Here is a 20590-nt window from a genome sequence, read left to right on the forward strand (position 1 = left end):
CTTCTTAATGTGTGGTCTTTTTTTTTTTTTTTTTGCGATTTCATCCTTCAGACGCAATAATAGGCGCTACTGTAATAGGCACTATTGATAGATTTTCCCTTTTAAAGGTAGTCGGTTAAATTATACCTCGCGCATCCTAAAACACTGATGCCATGACTTTGCCGGCTGACTATTGCGTTTTTGGATGCTTCGGACGGCTTTCACCGGATGCACGCCACTCAGCTGACTGCCGCTTCGACTCTGGAGTGAAATAATGGATTCATGTTTCATCCATTGTCACGTACCGATGCAAGAAATCCTGTTTATTTCTAGTAAACGGTGAAAAACAGCTCTGTGAATCGTCGACTTGTTGTTGCTTTTGTTCAATTGTGAGAACACGTGGCCCCCTTTGGGAAAATACATTTTTCATGCCCAACTTCTCATGTAAAATCGTACACGCACTTCCAGTTGATAAGTTTACCATCTCGGCAATCTCACGAGCTTTCACTTTATGGTCATTCGTCACGATTTTAAACACTTGTTTCACATTTTCCGGAGTGACTGCTTCATTGGGGCTACCTGAGAGTGTGGCATCATTTGTATCCGGGCGACTGCGCTTGAAATCAGCATACCAATGGCAAATGGTTGTTTTCGATGAAGCAGAGCCTGGATAACCTTTTTCAAGGCATTGCTGAGCTTGGACGGTATTTTTGCCCATTAAATAGCAATGTTTGATCAACACTCGACATTCGTTTTTCTCTATTTTGTCCACAAATGCACAAGTAGTACAACTTTCACCACAATAGCTTCGCTATTTCTGGTCCGAATGCCATGAAAATCAGACACAAGTCATTCGAAGAACGAAGTCAAGTTGATATTACTACACCATCTGTCGGTTAGTCCTGGGACTTATTGAACGATGTGTTAGTAGTTATTAATACATAATGTCGATTAAATTAAAGTAGTGTATTCTGTGGTTTGAGTGTGGTCTGAATATATAATCCAGGCCGTAGTTAATAAATGATTAAAATTTGATTTTTATCAAATATGCAATATAATGAATATAATACTATTGTAATCACCCCCCCCCCAAATAAAGGTGGGTCTTAATTGTTTTCTTAAAAAAAAAAAAAAAAAAGAATTAGGACAAATTTTCACAAAATGTTTTCCTCCATTAATAACGATGAACATTTATCCATTGAGAAAACTTGGTACTCTTCTGTTGTATGGAAAGGATTTAGAAATGTATGTATGTCATGATTTTGAATGTGGAGTCGAACACTGGAACTCTTAATAGCTTTCAATATCCGTCATGGCTGTGGTTAATGCATACAGATGAAGATATAATGATTTGGATTTCGATAAATCACGAATCTTTAGTCTCGCACGTAACCAATTAATTTGGCAGACACTTATTCAATCATAAATAAATATGATAAATTTATATGCACACTGGCTTTTCAAAAGGAAATGATGTAGTTGGTTAAGAAGCAATGGAGATGTATTGGCAGTGGGAAAGCTAGTAAAGAAATGACTTAGTTTTTGTTGCCAAGAGTATTTATACCAAGTCTGAGGTATAAGTAGAGCTAATCTGTGATTGGTTAATTTAAGGCTGGTATGTAACATAGAAGATTGTCGAATTTGGGAGAACAGATGAATTTAGGTGGAGATCACCAAATCTAAAACTGTTAATTTTGATGTCGCCAATCATTTTTAAAGCAGCTATTGTATTATGTATGTATATAGGCACACACATGCGTATGTACACTGCCGAAAAAAAAGGGGGCACAGTTTTATATCCCTCGTTCTACTGGGCCGATTGACAAAATACAACTTGCGTTTTTCATGTCTCGAAAGCACGACTTGGGATATATATTAGATTTACATATAGCATCATTCTAGCATATGTGTTTCGACACAAAAATCGGACTTTTTCTGAAATGACATGCCAATTTTTTTCCATATTTCAATTCTACGACTCAAATTATGCTTAAATATTAAATTTTGTAAACTTTGGTGCGAAATTTACAGAGAAATAATTCACTTGGCGAACTTCTTAATTTATAGCAATCTATTCCGCCTCCCTTTTTTTTTCATTGTAGACGAGTGGGAAAAAAGTCATCGTTCGTGGCTTCAAATAATTTTAACAACGTGCGTAAACCACATTTAGTGTTATTATCGCTCAAAAAATAAATGCGAAATTTCAAAACCCTCCAATATATAAATATGTATATCTTAGAAAATTTTGAATGCGCCTACAAACATATCTACTTTAAGCTGATGTTAAAAATTTTATAGGTTATATAAAAAATATATATACAAAAGGTTTTTTGAAAAAATTATAAAAAATATTTTAAAATACAAATTAAAAAAATAAATCAAAAAATATGCGAATTTTATTTGGAGTGAATCTAAATTCCGAAATATTTGATTCTTCCTTTCAAAAATTTAATAAAAAAAAGAGATATTAATAAATATCAAATTCAATTAACATTGAGGAACTAAATTTTTGAGAGCTAGTTTTTTAAAAAGTACTCGTGTGATTTAAAAAAAAATTTGGCAGTTTGGCATAATTTGAGTTGTAAAATCAAAATATGGAAAAAATTGGCATGTCATTTCAGAAAAAGACCAATATTGTGACGAAATACCTATAATAGTTAAACTATGCTATATATAAATCTAATACATATCCTAAGTCGCGCTTTCGAGACATGAAAAACGCAATTTGAATTTTATTAATCGGCCACGGTAGATACAGAAATGTCCAATTTTTTTTTTTAATTTTTTGCGCAGTGTACGTACATATATATACATTGTATAAACACATCCATCCATGCATATATGTATACATACACACATTTCTGAATCTGATCCTAATAATAGAAAAGTACCCCAAAATCTATATTTATATATTCAAGAATTTGCATTTATTCCTATGCAGAAATTTATTCAAGTATAGTCATGTCATCTTTTCTTGGAACTTCGTTTCCGGTAGAACCATTGGCGCTAGCCTTTCATGGCTAGGAATAGAACAGTAAAGTTGCTAAACACTGGTAGTTCTGTCTGGAGTTCAAATCCTGGTGAACGGGCTGGCTGCATGGTTGTTTTCGTGATTTTCCCTATGTGTAACTTGTATATGATCCAGTTTCCCTCAGAAAGCTCTCCACGAAGTCATCCCTTCCCTTAGGCAGATAACCCTCGTGTGCTCGTTTGCTATAATCATTTAAACCAAAAAGAAGAGCGCACGTCTTATTTGCTCTAAATGTGTCTTATTCGCAAGTTCATATTGCATTGGCAGCAGTGATTTTATCCCATAAATTCTTCATAACCTATAGCAGGCTTGGCTTCACTAAGCACCCACGCTGATTTCTTTCCATTCTGCATTCGAGCCAGCTATAAGGAACTTCTAAGATCCGCAAGTTTTGTTCGCTATATCCATCTAATTAGAAGGGGGAAAAAATGCCATTTCTCAAAAAATACAGAAATTTATTTAAGAGAGCAAATTAATTTTATGCTATAATTAATTGCAGTTATTGTTACATTAAATTAATAAATTTGTTTTTAATTTTTTTAGCTTTCCCATTATGATAATAATTTTACGATAGATTACTTATTTGAGAGTTATCGATTAGATTTCTTCCACCAATTATAAATCTCCATCTAAAACATATGTTTATAAATAGCATCTGTTCTGATAGTAGCAGATTGCGACTTCTTTAAATGGTGAACCATTTCATCAATGTTCTTCCAAGTTCTAATTGAGCTTTTTTAAACTTTTTTCTTGCATTCACATACATTTATTTTTTTCCCATGAGAAGAAATTACCGAGTTTAAATTTCTTTCGTATGATGTCGATTATAGATTTAGATAAACTATAAGCGGCAGATATCGATTTAGCTACATTCATTCTGTATTTTTTGAATAAAGCAAAGAACTCTGTACATCTACTGTTCGATGCTGGGATGACTTTTTGATACCGAAAATTTCCCAAGGAGAGTTTATCGCAAGAGAGCTAGGTTCCAAAGTAAGGATACAATAGCACTTTTGAAAAGTATCCTAAGTCTTGAAAAAAGTATGAAGTATATATACCCGCTTACTCCATTTAGACATTTTCCATTTCTCATTTCTTTAATTCTTATTTTGTATATTTATAGGATATTTTGAATTTTATTGGTATTGAATTCACTTGTTTTAGGTCTTTTTGTGTGTGTGGGGGGGGGGAGGTGTTTTCAGTTATTTGTGCTAAAAGAGAAACCATCTAAGATGGCTAAGTGACCAAATTTCTTATTTAAAACTGGCTCCAAAGCAGAGGAAGATGACAAAAAGGGGGTTAATAAAAGTCGTAATTCTTCACCCAATCGAGCTATATAAACGTCTTAAGAAATGGAAACAAGCCTTTTTTTTTTTTTAATAACAGAACAGAATGGCCAGTAATTCTTTAAAATAAAGAATGTAATACTGATCATAATGGCCAAATTCAAAGAGAACAGAGAAATTTAATTACATAAATACATTAAATTACTTATAAAAGTCATTCACTAGTTACCTCCTTTTCAGGTTTAGGTAAAAAATATCATGTCACTATAAACAAGTAATTTAAAAAATAAACTGAAATAAAAAAAAAATTAAATAAAGGCCGAGTAATGCAAGGGGCGGTGCTTTTTTTAAATGCACCGCCCCTTGCAAAAAAGCCCCTCCCCTTGCATTACTCAGCCTTTATTTCCGCAATCGTTGATCGTAAACATATTTTTCAAATTACAGAAGTGTTTTAAATAACGAAAATATTCATGTTTTGGCAATTTCAAATTTAAAAAAAAATTAATTTTCTAAAAATGGCGAAATCTGAATTTTAATGCCGTCTTCTGGTTCATGTACTTACATTTGGGAAATTTTTATACTTGTAATGAAAATATAAAAACTATAAGAAGTTTGACTTCCCTAAGAAAAAATATTGATAAGAATATTTATTGTCAAAATTTGTAATTTTTTATGTCATTTTCAACTTGTCTCGAGGAAACGTTTAAGTTAGAATAATTCGAGGAAATAAGTTTAAATGAAGTCTAGCAAAAAAGTGTTCGCCGAAAAAAAATCCCTTTTGAATCTATTTTAATTCTATTTTACAATTCCTTTTCGAAAAAAAGAAAAGGGTCTTCTACGTGCATAAGTCATTCAGAAAAAAAGTCCAAATGATGGGCAAATAAAATCACAAATCAAAAGTACAATTCTAGGACAACATTATTTTTTTTCCATTTAAATTTCTTTTATTTAAAAAAAAAAATATGAAATCTTTTGATTATTTTGAACTATTTTCTATATTAAATAGAATCATATTTGCCGCTGTAATAAAAGAAACTAACATAGCGATTTTTCAAAAAAATAAATATATATATAAAACAGAATCACATTTATCATTTTAATTTTACTAGAATTAAAATTTCGTAAGTCACTGAATTATGAATTTGAAAAGCTGAGGATAATAAATGCTCTACGCAATTGTATTTATTCAAAGCAAAAATACACTACTGCGTCGGCCGGGAGTCGAACCCGGGTCAACTGCTTGGAAGGCAGCTATGCTAACCGTTATACCACCGACGCTTCGGTAAGTAATTGCATCTTTTTCCTTTTGAAGATTACTGACGGCTCATAACAGTTCATCCACAACCGGAGTCTGAGGACGAAAACAAACTTACAGGTTTAAGCGGGTTTTCATCCGCAGAGAAAACCCGTTGGAGCTTCGGGAAAGAACCCGTTGCATTTTTACTCGCCAAGCTCGCGGTTCAGCGACGATTAGCCGAGCCATAAACGTTATATTTTGTAAACGTGATTTTTAGTGCATGTAAATTCAAGTTAGCAGACAAAACAATAAGCATATTGTAGTAAACATTCACAGATAATAAGCATGTAGATGTAAAACTAACCGGTTAAACGTGATGTACGAAAATAAATTTGTATTAAATTCAAGTTAGCAGAGAAAAGATTATAAGACAATATATAAGCATTTATAACGGAAATAAAAATTCATTTAAAAAATATAAATTAGTATTAATATACTGAAATTAACCGGTTAAATGTGATAAACGAAAAAAATTTGTCTTAAATTCCATTTAACACAGAAAACAATATATTCCTTACACCAGCAGTGGTTTGCTAATTTTGATGACTATGGTGGTGCATCAAACTATTCTGTCATCTTAGATAATCAGTAATATTTTTTATTTCAATTTAATCATCTATTTATGTCACACCTGCCATCCTCTGAAAGGTTATTGTTAGAAAAGCATTAACAATAGTGTTACGAATTTGGTATTTAAAAAGCTAATGTTGGTTCAATTATAAATTAAATGGTTTTATTTCTCGCGCAGTGCAGCGCGTGACGAATATTAAAAGAAAGCTAAGCCGGAAAATTGAAAATACAAGAGCGCGTGCATTAAATAAATAAATAACTCTTTTTCATTTCGAGAAAGTACTGGAAAATTCTAGCGCGTGATTTTAAAATCTTATAAAAGGAGGAAAACATCTCAGTTTGTAGTAGTTGCTTAGTTTGTTGTTTAGAAAACTGTTCTTGTCGATTGTAGCGAATTCGCGGATTAGCGTTCTTTAGCTGTTTTGAATTACGTTCTATTGGACATTTGAGTAGTTAAAAGATAACTACTGTGAGATATGGTAATAATGCATGATAATTTGAGAAAATTTAAGCATTTTTGTTGTGATAATAATAAATTTTTGTTCATTTTTCATCGGACTTGTGCATTCATTTCATAACGAACCCGTACGCACGCGACAATTTTTGGTGTCAGAAGTGGGATTTGAATGGCATTTACAAGAGCGATGGAACAGCAGTTAAGACAGCTGATATCAGCCTTTGCTGCATTTAAAGAAGAAATGAAAGATGAGATGAAATCCAGTCAGGAAAAGATGGAAGCTGGTCAGAAAAAGTTGGAAGCTGGTCAATTAACGTTTAAAGACGAAATAAAAGTTGTTAAGGAATCTGTTAAAGAAGAAATAAAATCCGTACAAGTAAAGATTGAAGAAAGTCAATACGAAATGAAAGGAGAAATTGCCTGCATAATAGAAACCAAATTCGATGCTATGGAAGGCAGAATAGATGTGGTTGAAAATAAAGTTGGGCATATTGAAGAAAAAGTTTCTTCCGTAAAAGTTCAAATTGAATAATGAGTTTCTTCGGTGAAAGGAGAAATAGAAGAAAGAGTTTCTTCTGTAAAAGAACGTATAGAAGAGCGAGTTTCTGCCGTCGAGCAACAAAGTGATGATAGGGTTTCAGCCGTTGCGAAAGAAGTCGATACTTTAAAGAAATTCGTAGCGACGGCAGGGAGCGGGAGTGATGATTTTAAATTCTTACCGTTGCCTGTTCGTCCACCTCTGAAGCTATCCACATATGATGGGAAGACATCCTGGCAAGTGTATAAGACCCAATTTTCTATAGTTGCGGATGCGAATGGATGGGATTCCCAAGCTAAGGCCAGTCATCTCGCCGCTTCTCTGCGAGCAGACGCAGCGGATATACTGCAGACGCTTCCCGAAAACCAAAGACTTGACTTCGAAGCTCTATCCGGCGCATTGGAGCTGCGCTTTGACGAGAAATGTTTAAAAGACTACAGCAGGCTTCAATTAAAATCCCGTCAACAGAAGCCCACCGAATCACTCCAGGAACTTGCCACGGATGTTGAAAGGCTGTCCCACCTCGCCTTTACGGAGTGCCCGAGAGAAACGAGGGAAATTCTGTCGCTGCAATATTTTATCGATGGCGTCCGGGACCCTGTTAAAATTGTTAAAATTTTACACCATAAAAACTGATTTATTCTCATAATTTTAGATGACAATAACCAATAATAAAAACAAAAGCATTACTTAATTATTTAAAATGCACATGCATATTTTTGAGAGGCCTACGGAAACAAATTATTTTAGAGGTTGGAAACCTCATAGTTCTTAGAGCCGTGTTACAAATTAGCATTCATCCCTCCCGCCGTATTTTCTTCCTTTCATCCCGAACCGAGAACCGGCAACTATCTAGGAAAATATTTCTATCTATTCGTTGTTAAAAGATTCAGGAAAAAAAAAATAATAAATAAGAGAAGAATAATATAAATCTGCAAATGCGAACAACGACAGTGATAATTCAACAAAATGAACGCAAGAGGAATGGTTGCAAACTTCGAACAAACGAATAGGACAAATCTGCTGGGTTACCAGGTTTGAACTATTATCTCCAAAGTTGGCAATGTTTACATTTACCGGGTTCTCTGCGGAAGTGCTTCCTCTAAAGCCATGGAATATTTTAAAATTCTTGATGGGATTGAAACTGATCAGAGTAATTTTAATTAATACAGTTTTTATATGACTATTAAGCGGGGAGATCTGATTCATTGAACCTTAGTGGTTGTTTTTCTGCATAATGTTCTGAAAATACTGAACAACTTTCGATGAGATATGCTAAATTTTACTTAAAAACCGCTATTTTGGTAACATTAAACGATGAGGAAAAAACAGCGCTGAAAACAACAGTGGCTTTGACCGCGTCTGGCATGAGGGGCTCGTCTTCAAGCTTATCAACTTGCGACTTCCTAGAGAACTCATTCTTCTGATCTTCTCCTTTTTGCAGAACCGCACTTTCTTCGTCGTTCAATGAAATGAAAAATCCAATTAAGACCTATAAGATCCAGCGTTCCACAAGGAAGTATTCTCGGTTCTGTGCTATATCTTTTCTACATATCAGATTTTCCTCACCCTGGTTTGGACAATTACTCTCTGTTAGCATGTTATGTCGACGATACGGCGATTGCAATTAAATCCATCCAAGTTAATAATGCAATAGACAAAATGAAAAATTACCTCTATGCCGTAGAAGACTGGTGCACAAATTGGCACTTAAAAATCAATGCTAGCAAGTCACAACTTTTAATTCTTAGCAAAACTAAGCAAACAATTGCTTTTAAAGACCTCTACCATTTTCAGGAAACTCTTCCTCTGGTTACAAAGGCCATATATTTAGGAATTATTTGGACCAAAGGCTCACATGGTCTAACTACATTAATAGTGTCAACAGCAAAGCCATGGGCATAAAATGCAGATTTCTCCCAGTCATTGGAAAATATTCAAATCTTAGCTTGCGTACCACAAAACATATATATATATATATACCACTTGCATTCGACAGATACTTTGTTATGCTGCTCCTGCTTGGAACACGGTCACTCAAATTCAACTGCATCAATTACAAGTAGTGCAAAACAAATTTTTTACGCATTATTACTGATTCGCACTATCTTATCCGCAATAAACTTTTACACAGAGACTTAAAACTTGAGACGATTCCAGATTACATCAGAAGATCTAATGAAAAATTCTTCGACAAAATTGTGCAATGTGACTTTATTAATTACTCCCAAGTCTTTAATTATGAAATTCTCTTCCAAGATAGAAGCGTCAGACCACTTGCAGCTCACACCTTCATGGGAGGAGACGACAACCTTTTCACTTAGCTCCTCAATTGGTAGCTGTTTATACTTCCAATGCATCTGATTTTGATAGAAGTTCTTCTGTAGCTTGAATATTATTCTTAGAGATAGATAGAACTAATGCTGTGAGATTTTTCGCATTGTGATGATATAGTAGTGTTGTAAATACACTCATGTCCATAAATTAAGGATAATGCAAAGTCGGGCAAAGGAAGAGTTAGAAGCAAAACAAATTTGATTTATTTGTAAAGCTTATTTATTAAACTAAAGGTAAAGAGCAAAAAAAGATGCTATATGTTTGATATTATTAAAAAAATTAGCGATTTTTTTCTCCCTGGAGCAAATTACAAAAAAATCCTATTTACAAAAAACAAATATTACATGGTTGCTATGATTGTTAATACATTGTATGTCTCCCAGACGATGCAATACAGTCCTTACAACGCCTAGGCATGCTGAGTATCAAATTATCGATCTGATCTTGGGGGATATTACACCACTTAAAAAGCAATGCTCTCCGAAGGTCCGGTAGACATGTAGGAGGAGGTTGACGGGCTGCAACTCGTCGGCCAAGCATGTCCCACACGTGCTGTACTGGATTCAAGTCCGGTGAGAATGCTGGCCAGTCCATACAGGTGATATTCTCCGATTGAAGGCATTCGCTTACGATGTTTCCACGGTGAGGACGAGCGTTGTCATCCATAAACACAAATTGTGCGTCCATGGCGCCCCGAAACAAACGTACATGTTGTTCCAGAATGACGTCCCGATAGATATGGCTTGTCATGGTTCCAATTTGAACATGCAGGTCAGTTCTGGAACCCATAATAAATTCCACCCCAAACGAGCACTCCTGCACCACCGTAACGGTGTCGTTCAATGATGTTTTCTTCGTGGTAACGTGTACCTGGAGCTCTCCATATGAAAATCCGGCGAGAATCAGACTGCAAGCTAAACCTGGACTCGTCGGAAAACATCACACAAGCCCACAGTTGCGGTGTCCACAATGCATGCTCTCTACTCCAGGCTAACCGCAGGCGACAGGGAGTTGCAGTACGTGGAACGCATCTGACAGGTCTACGAGCATATAAACCAATCTGCCCTAGGCGTCTGTACACGGTCTGCCTTGAATTTGTCGTACCAGTGGCTGAAGAGAGCTGACGAGACAGGTTTGAGGCTGTGCTCCGCCTGTTCTTTTGGCAGTAACTGCCAAATACCGGTCCTCATTCGGCGTTGAAACTCTGGGGCGACCTGTGCTATAACGTCTACTCACATTATCATCATCTTGGAATCGTTGCCAAAGCCTGGAGATGACACTCTGGGCAATTTCAAGTTCGTCTGATACTTCCAGTTGGGTACGCCCACATTCCAGACGGCCGATAATTCTATCACGTAAAAAATCATCCAAGGCGTCCTTTGTGTCATAACTATTCGGTTATTGCACTGAAATGCTTATAAAGCACCTGCGAACAATTTTACTCCTTTGCCTGTATTCCTTATATATCACTCTCTTACACTCTCGTCATTGTGACGTACCATCGGTGTCATTTGGTTACTTCCTGAAATTTGCATATGATTCTTGAAGATGTGTGTAGTGATTTTACAGGTGATATATTTATTTTAGAGTTGGATTTCCGCGTGACTCCGAATTATCCTTAATTTATGGACATGAGTGTAGATTGCTTATTTTGAGTTGCTGTAGTGTATTGCGTTGAATAGTTGTATTAATATTGTGTTGCATAGTTGTATTGTATTGTGTTGTATTTAACACTATTGATTGAGGTTGTTTAGTTGTATTTGAATTTGTCATTGGAACTATTGCTGTAGTGTATCTTCTCATATTGTTGTCATTGATTTGCATTGTCTTGGGTCCTCCTTGAAAGCTATGATCGCTCGTCACGTTTTGCGAACTTGTCCGATTGGATTGTCTTGCTCCTTTTGCCTTGCTCCTCTTCTTCCCCTTTTCTCCGTTTTCTCATCTGAGATTTTCTCCACGTCCGGATTTTCTTTATGTCAAGTGCCCTTGGGCTTTAATTCTGGAACCGGCAACATTGCTCTTCGCAACAGCTCGATAAATTATAGTCTAAATCTAAGTCTAAAAACAGTGGGATTTAACTACGAAGTGGGATTACACATTAGTTCTCGGAACTGATTATAATTAATGTCTAAAATGTAAAGCTTAGTTTTTTTAAATGTTCGATCTTCTAGTCTTTTTCTGGACTTTAAGTCTGCATCGTGATTTTCATGATAGATGGGTAAGTCCCAAAATTTCCAGGGGTATTCATTTCCATTTCTCTTCCATTACTTTCCAGAGTCCATGAAGCGTGGTGGGTTTGCTCTCAGAAAGAGTTCTTTTCAAAAGACCCAAGGCACAATAGTATAGAGGTGAAACGTCAGTGAATTTCGCAGGAAAACTTTGAAAAGCTATATATGCAATGTCTGCATGAGTCTTCATTTTTACTTCCGTGTACGAAGTAATAATTCTAAGAACAGAACAATTTTTAATCACTTTTTATACCAAATAATAGAAAAAAAAAAGTAATGCCACTAAAAATATAAAAATACTAATTTTCAGAACATTTTCTCTCACTGAAAGATATCAAAATATTATATATTTTGTAAAAGTGTATGGTAACCATTTACAACCCTAAAAATATATAAAATTAAAGATATATATAAAAAATTAAAAATCCTCCGCTAAATTTAAGATTCTTGTCTAATTCATACATATCTTGTACATCTATCAAGTCTTTATGGTTGAATATATAATTTCTTTTATTAATATTTTTGATTCCTTAATCAGAAAATTCTCCGTGACTTTTTGCAAGAAAATACTCTTATCTACTTCTATTTTCACAAGACATGAATTTCCATATTTAGTTCGAACTTCTCACAATAAGAACAAACTATATTTCCCAGGAATTAAACCTTTCATTTTTAAAGTTTTAGGATAATATCAGAGATTATTGAATTCTTCCATTTATTGCTAAACACTTTTTTAAAGGCTATGGCCTTTCGGCTAAAGGCTTTTTATTCGGACCAGAATTCAAAACGAATATCATTCATTACCTATACATTCAGAATTATCTAAATATTTAATATTCTCTAATTTTAAATAAATTTAAATTCTGTAAATATTTAATTTTAAATTTAGTACTCTCTATTTTTAAATAAATTTAAATTGCCTAAATTTATTTTTTCGTTTGCTAAACTCCTGTTAGAGGGCAGCACATGTTAAAATGTTTTCGTTATTTACTTTTGTATTCTAACCAAGAGTATAAGTTGGCCTTGATTCTAACCTTTCAGTTTTCGCGTTTTTATGGAATATAATTAATGTATTACTAAATATTATTATTTTATTAATAAAATATATTATTATTATTATTTATAAAATATAGGTTAATTATTGCAATGATAGGTTCATTTTTTTAATTACTTTGAATGGATCCGAGATACTGTAGTGGTTAATATAATAATATAATGAGCTCAAAGAACAAAAGTCATTGGGCCTAGCCTCGTCTGAATGGAAGTGACGTTCATTCGGATTGAAGAAAATAAAGGACTCATTAAAGATATAAAATGAGCCCAAAAGATTAAGTTAAAAGATGTAAAGTAGCCCCAAAAGATCAAAATAAAAGATGTAAGGTAATACTCAGCGGTACACGTCACTGCCCTAAATATGTCTGTAATTATAAAACCCACTGCTCATAGGGCCATTTTTCTGATTTTTTCAGAATTTTTATTATAAAAAATAAATGAAAATCCAACATAAATTCTTTTGAGTACCCTTTCCTTTCATGAACATATCCAGATATTTTCGCTGTATACTAACTGATATTCAGTAATCTTGGTATTCAGCTATAGCATTACCTAACCACGGACTTGGTATTCATGGTATTCAGCTATAGCATTACCTAACCACGGACTTGGTATTCATGGTATTCAGCTATAGCATTACCTAACCACGGACTTGGTATTCATGGTATTCAGCTATAGCATTACCTAACTATGGACTCTCGAATACGCATCGAGCGTGCTGATCTTTACCCCACGAAGGCATGCATGCTAAGAAAGCGGGAGAAATACCTTATAATTCTATCAATTTTACACTCCTGAACTCCTTATACTAGAAATTTTCCTGAAACATTTGCTTTAATATCTTCGTTTTCTTCCTTTTCAATTAATGCAAACATTGTTTAAAAATTCTCTGACACTACTTTTTCAGGTTTTCAGACGATGAGGAATTACATTATTCATACAAATCATGGCATGCACTCTTTTTCTAAAGCTAGCATTTTCAATCATGCACTCTCTTTCTAAAGCTAGCATTTCTTGCATGTTCAATTTAACATTTTGAACTCCATTTTCTTTTTCAGACAGGGTTTTATCTTTGGTTCTCCTTTGAAATTTTGCAGCTTCTACTTCATTCTTTGCTTCTGATAGTTGCTTCTGTAACATTTCTACAGTCTGTTCTGATACAGAAAGTTTTCTTTCCAAAGATCTAGCATCCAAATCCATTTGTAAAATAGCTTTTTCCTGTATTAGTTGGACACTTTCTTTGTCTATAATTGGTAAACGTCTGAGTCTCAAAGAAATAGGTTGGTCATCTTTTAAAAATTTACGCATTTCAATATTAGTAGTCGATTTTCTTTTGTCTTGTGTTCCCTTAAGTTTTTCAGACATACCAGGATCCAGTTCTTTAGCTGGAAGTTTCTCTTGCTGTTTACTCTTTCTTACTGTTGATATTTCTATTTCACCAGTATTATATTCAATTAAATGGTTTTCTTTGGATTTACATGCTTTATTAATATTCGAATAATTATCTAACTCATCTTCTTGATGTACATTTATATACATTAAATTCGATAAATTTTCATCTTTTGCTACTTTCATAGATATGCCATTCTTGTTTATAATAATTTCCATATGCGAAAGCAATTCATTGACGATAACGGCACTTTCTTTCATTGTTCCCTGAGGCACAACATAAATATTTGATTTAATTTCACAATCATCGATTCGTATAGAACCTTTAAAATAACCAATAGGTTTTACTTTATTATTACCAAAGCCTACTAGAATCAAATCGGAAGGATTAATATTAGGTGATCCAACTATTTTATAAATAATTTCGGATACTATATTTATATCACTTCCTGTATCAATCAGAGCTTTTACTTCTATATTATCTATTGATACAATTTTATGCATATCATTTAACTGCTTCTTTACAAATATATGATTCACTATAGCAAGATCTTTTATATCCGTTTTATTGCTTGTACATTCTGCGGCTACGTGTCCAAATAAATTACAACGAAAGCATTTTTTTCTCTTGCTCTTATTTTTGCATAAATTCTCCGCGTGACCAAGTTTCCCGCAGTTATAGCAACGAATATTTGTTTTTATTTTACTTTCAAAATGGTTGCTTCTGGTTTTAGAATTAGGCTTAACGAATTTGTTTTTATCATTTTCTAATTTAATTTTTTCATATATCTTAAGTTTTTCCTGAAATTCTGCCAACGTTTTACAACCATAAAGAATAGCTTTATTAAATGTAGAATCGTTTATACCATTAATAACATATTCAATTAAAGCGGCGTTTTCAATATTACCTTTGGAACATAGATTTTTAATTACCAAAAATATTCATATAGAGATTCTTTTTCCTGCATTTTACGTTTTGATAATAATTCGTGTAATTGAGTTACACTGAACACCATATTCATTTACTAATAAAGCCTTAAATATCATTAAAAATTTATATACGCATTTGGAAACTGTGAAAATGGAAATTGAACTGATGACTTACTAATATTTTGTTTTAGCTCATGATCTTCATCAACAGCAGCATAAGAAGAGTCGTTGAAAATTCGAGCAGCTGATGCATCGATTTCACTATTAACAGAAGTATTCCTTCTTTTATCCAATATTGTTTCATATTCCCCTATTTGTTGTTTATAATTTGATCCCGATTCTGACACCAATTTTGTGGGTTCTTTAGTTTCGAAATCAGAATTCATATTCAAACAAAACACATTTAATAAAATATTAATACATCTATAATATAGTTCATCTATTAATACAACATCTACATCATCTTACAGCTATAAAACAACATCTTACATCTCCTCTCATAAAACAAAGTGGCGAGAGTTCTATCAATTTCAATCGTGCAGTCAACAGCTAAAATTTAGACAGCGCGCGAGGAAAAATATTAAGCTATGGATTTAAAATCCCACATATATTAAACTCGTAATAAATTTCATTTTCTGAACTAACATAAGCCATTGGTTTCGTTTTAATCTGCTTAAATATTTTTATATATTCCTTTGAAGCCTCAGTTTCGCTCTCAGAAGATTCAAAAGACGAGACGAGATACAATTTGAATCTGTACATACTCAAAGCCTTTGAAAACATTTGTATTAATTTATTATAATAATCTGAATAAGTTATGTATTTGAAAAGAACTAAATGTTCATTATGTTAGCCGGGGTATTCTATAAGAGAAGCGAGTGCAGTTTTAGGTGATTTACCATTATTTCTTTCAGTGATATATTTCGTACAATATAAATCACATTTAAACAAGATGTTGTATAAAAGCATCATTACACGCAATATAAATCTTTTTATTGGATAATTTAAAAAAATATTAAATGCAATCAGGAATAAATATTTTTTCGACTTTCTTTTATGCAATTATATTCAGCAAAATGATCAAAATATTTTATATATTTATGTTTAGGATCATTGCAATAACAAACCCAAAGAGTTCCAGGACCTATAGTTTCTTCTAAATTAATAATTCCATTTTCAAATATTTTAGTCTTTTTATGTAATAATTCTGACATAAAAACATCCTTAATCCTTTTGCATTTTTTTTTTTTTTTTTTTTTTTTTTTTGTATTTTCTTTAACCATTTGCCCTGCAATTCCTATTGGTTGACATACTCCCTTTTCAATTTTTAAGACGTTTTGGCTTAGTTTTCGATGATCCAGATCTTTTCATCTGTTTTTGTACCTTTGGAACAACTAAACCAGATAAAGCACTTATTACTAAAGGCAGAACTGCAAATTTAGATGCAGTTTTTAAAAAGGGTATGGCAGCAGCTAAAAATGGTAAAAACACTCTATTTTTCTTGTATATATTTCAATTGTATTTTACTTATTGTAATTATTTTCCGTTTATTATTTGGAGTTTTAGATTTGTCAGTCTGTAACATTACTTCTTCTTTTTTAAGGCGATAGCCTTTCAGCTCATACGCGGATTTTGATTTACTAATCTGTCCATCACTCAAAAACTTTCTTTTTTATATAATTACTTACTTCTTAAGGATAAAAATTCTTCTTATGACTTAGGGACAAAAACAGCAGAGCTGTCGCTCCTTAACCTCAGGGCGGGTTTCAGGAGAGAAATTAATTCCAATATTATTTTACATCTGCCTTAGTCACAGTTGCATTTTCCAATAACATATTTAACAATAAACCTATTTGATTAAATAATTTCTTAGAAGCGAAAGCTTTACTCTTAGAAGCTCTTTACATATTGTTGCGAAATGTCCAGGCGCGGTGAGATAGCTTTCCCGCAAAGCAGGTTTAGGGTTGCCAATAAATGGCAGGGGAAGGCAGGGTTGCCACATTTGGTGAGAAATTGCCCATTTGGCGACATGGACAAAATTGGCGATATGCCATGGACGAATGGAGAACCTTCTCGAACAAATTCTTACCAGTTTAGTCCAGAATGTTCTCGAACACAAGTCAAAAGCTATATAAACCCTACTGGTACGCGGAGAGTTAGTTAGAGTGCCTCATCTAGCTAGTTGATAGTCATTGAGCGAATGTCTCGAAGTCTAGCGCCGAGTTGGTAGTCTAGTGCATCGAAAGAGTCTCTTAGTGTATCGTCGAGAGAGTGTGTTGAGCTCTGGGAACGACTGAACCGAAGAATCGGGAGCTGTGCTCTGTGTGTCGTCGAGTGCGTCGCGAGTTGTAGCGTGGAGAGTACGTGGAGTTCCGAGAATGACCAAGCAGAGTCGGAAGCTGTACTCTGGTGCTTTGCAGTGAAGCTGTCTCCACCATTATAGCCTGATAACCTGAAGGCTGTGTCGCTGATTGTTCCAGCGAGTGTATAGTAGATCTTCGACGATGATAAAACGTGTTTTTGGAGCTGTTCTGATTAATATTGGCTAAATTAAAGTGTGTTTCGATACTTATCAAGTGTCGTCGTTATTCACTCCAAATCTACGAGCCCCGTACGAACGTGAAGGAAGAAAATAACGTAACAATATTTTATCTGTTAAATCTGATAAAACATTTAAGTCATCTAGGCCTTTATCCATCTCTCTTTCCCCCCCCTGTTCATCCTCTTTCCATTGGAACATATTATTGTTTTATTATTATTTTATTGTTATATATTAAAATTTTATTGAAAAATACCAGTTATATAAATCATTGAGTCTACATAATATTTTTTCAACGAAATAGTTACTTTTTGTTCATCTATGATAACACTATTACTGAATAAAACAAATTTATCTCTTATGTTTGCTGGGAGACAAAAAAGTTTCATGTAATTTAACGAAAGTCACGTTACCTAGCGAATAGCGATGCGTCTAAAATAGAAAATAAGTATACTTTTACAGTGCGCGAAGGACGGCTTTATGAAAAATCTGATGTGTACACCACATTACCTCCTTGTACGGAATATTAAATTATACGCATTTTTTCCTGAATTTAATTTAAACTTATTTTCTCGAATTTCATTAGATATATTTCTCATTCAATTGATTCACTTCTACTTCTCACTTCGCGGCAAAGCAAAAATACATAAAAACTCAAAATATTTTTATTAAAAATTGAAATGTAAACAACTATGGCTGCTATGGTAATAAAAAAAAAAGCTTGGCCCCAATTAAACATCTTTTAAATTGTTGATAATTCTACAGATATTGCATGGAGATTAACTAAAAGCATAAAAACCTTAACCGAAAGATAAAAACAACACAATTCAATCATTTTTAAAGGAAAAATGCTCAATTTACCAACATACAAGAATAAAAAAACTGAGCTCACTGAGCTCAGTAACAGAGCTATATATGTGATATTTTAGCAGCCATGGACATGAATGACGAAGCTTGGCATCAAAGTCCGGGCATTTCTGTGGCTGAGTGTTAAGGCAGCAGAATGATGACGCAGAAGGATTTTGCTTTTAATTGCACATCTTTATTCAATTCCAATGGCAGATAATTCTTTTAGATGAAATTTTCCTAATTACATAATGTTACTTTTTTTATTCTTCTGACACCAGTTGTTGCGTTTTTTTCTTCCTGTCACTTGTTGTAACGTTATTTTCTTCCTTCACATTCGTACGGGGTTCGTAGATTTGGAGTGAATAACGACGACACTTGATGAAGTATCGAAACAGACTTAATTTACCAGTATTGTCAGGACAGCTCCAAAACACGTTTTGTAGTTGTCGATTAACTACTATAAACAAGCTGGAACAATCAGCGACAGGTTATCAGGCTTTCACGGCGGAAAGAGCTTCACCACAAAGCATCAGAGTACAGCTTTCGACTCTGCTCGGTCGTTCTTGGAACTCCGGGTACTCTGGACACTCTCCACGCTACAACTCGCGATGCACTCGACGACACAGAGAGCACGGCTCCCGACTCTTCGATTCAGTCGTTCCCGGAGCTCAACACACTCTCTCGACGATGCACTAACCGCGATACACTAAGAGACTCTTTCGGTGCACTCGACGACCACTCGGCACTAGTTGCCTGGCTGTCAACTCGATCGACTCCGCACAGACTGACTAACTCGAGACCAACTATCTCGCACTCTAGATTCTCTGCGTACCAGCAGCGTTTATATAGTTTTTGGCTTGTGTTCGAGAGCATTCTGGGCTAAACCAGTAAGAATTCGTTCCAGAAGGTTCTCCATCCGTCCATGGTATATCGCCAATTTTGTCGCCAAATGTGGCAACTCTTGCCATTTTATGGCAACCTTAAACTTGCTTTGCGGGGAAGCTACCTTACCGCTTCTTGACTTTTAACACTACCCCATCCCAAGGACTGCACGTTATGGCAGTACAATCCTTGGTCAGAAGCATAATTCGATACAAGCAAAAGGTAAACAAACAAATAACATAACTAAAGAAACAAATATTTACACTATGTACAAGTTATATACGCAAATTAAACACATAAGAATTTCAAATAATACAAATTAAAGTTCTGAATGAATTTCAGTCTCGGCTGAACTGCCGACCAGCAGTTCACCGACCAGCAGACACTGACTGCGAACCAGCAGGGTTCATATAGCTTTTGGCTTGTGTTCGAGGATATTCTGGGCTAAACCGGTAAGAATTCGTTCCAGAAGGTTCTCCATCCGTACATGGTATATCGCCAATTTTGTCACCAAATGGACGATTTTTCGACAAATGTGGCAACCCTGCCTTCCGGTGCCATTTTATGGCAACCCTAAAACTGCTTCTTACTGCGCCTTTACATTTCGTAACAATATCAAATAGTGTTTCAAACTAAATACGATGAAATCTAGGCTTTTGACGTCATAACTATTCTAACAAAGGGAAGGAAGATGAGAAGCGCTGCACAGATCTTAGCAGCAGAGGGAGATAGGAGCTTCTGACGCAAAACGGCGCGAATTCTCTATTTACAGAAGCGGTTACGTAAGTAAGCTCGAATGTTCTGGAAAGTACTGGTCTAGGGGAAAAATCCTAAATTGCAGAAAGTTAATTAAAGGTTGCTGGTTCGCATAGAGCAAAGCCGTTCTATTTTTTATAATATTTTGCATCTTTATATATATATGTGCTTGGTGCGGCCGATTGCAACGAAAAACGAAAGTGCACAACTACATGTTATAGCAGTCCTATATGCAAAATTTCGAAGTTCTGAGGTTATTCATTTTTGAGTTATGCAAGATACATACGTACGTACAGACGCCACGAAGAAATCTCTTTTTGAATTTATTTTACATCAGTTTTATAATTTTTTTGGGGGGAAAAGAGTCCTTTATTCTGTCCTTACGTACAGATGTCACGCAAAAATATTATTAAATTGCATTCGATAGCAGTCAAAATGGATATTTTCGTTGAAAAATGATACCCGGAAT

At 34.4% G+C, this 20590-nt stretch overlaps 1 long non-coding RNA gene and 1 other non-coding gene across 2 annotated transcripts in view; both read right to left on the reverse strand.

Annotated features, from left to right (window-relative positions):
* The window catches only part of LOC146998958 (uncharacterized), a 38681-nt gene that overhangs the window by 15307 nt on the left and 2784 nt on the right, over positions 1–20590 (reverse strand). The gene's annotated exons all lie outside the window — the stretch shown is intronic.
* On the reverse strand, positions 5503–5574 carry TRNAG-UCC (transfer RNA glycine (anticodon UCC)). Its single transcript has one exon. It is a non-coding gene; the product is annotated as a tRNA-Gly (tRNA).

Source organism: Stegodyphus dumicola, chromosome 2 (assembly GCF_044657685.1).
Source record: "Stegodyphus dumicola isolate Sdum_Otavi_A_Nest chromosome 2, ASM4465768v1".
NCBI lineage: Eukaryota > Metazoa > Arthropoda > Arachnida > Araneae > Eresidae > Stegodyphus > Stegodyphus dumicola.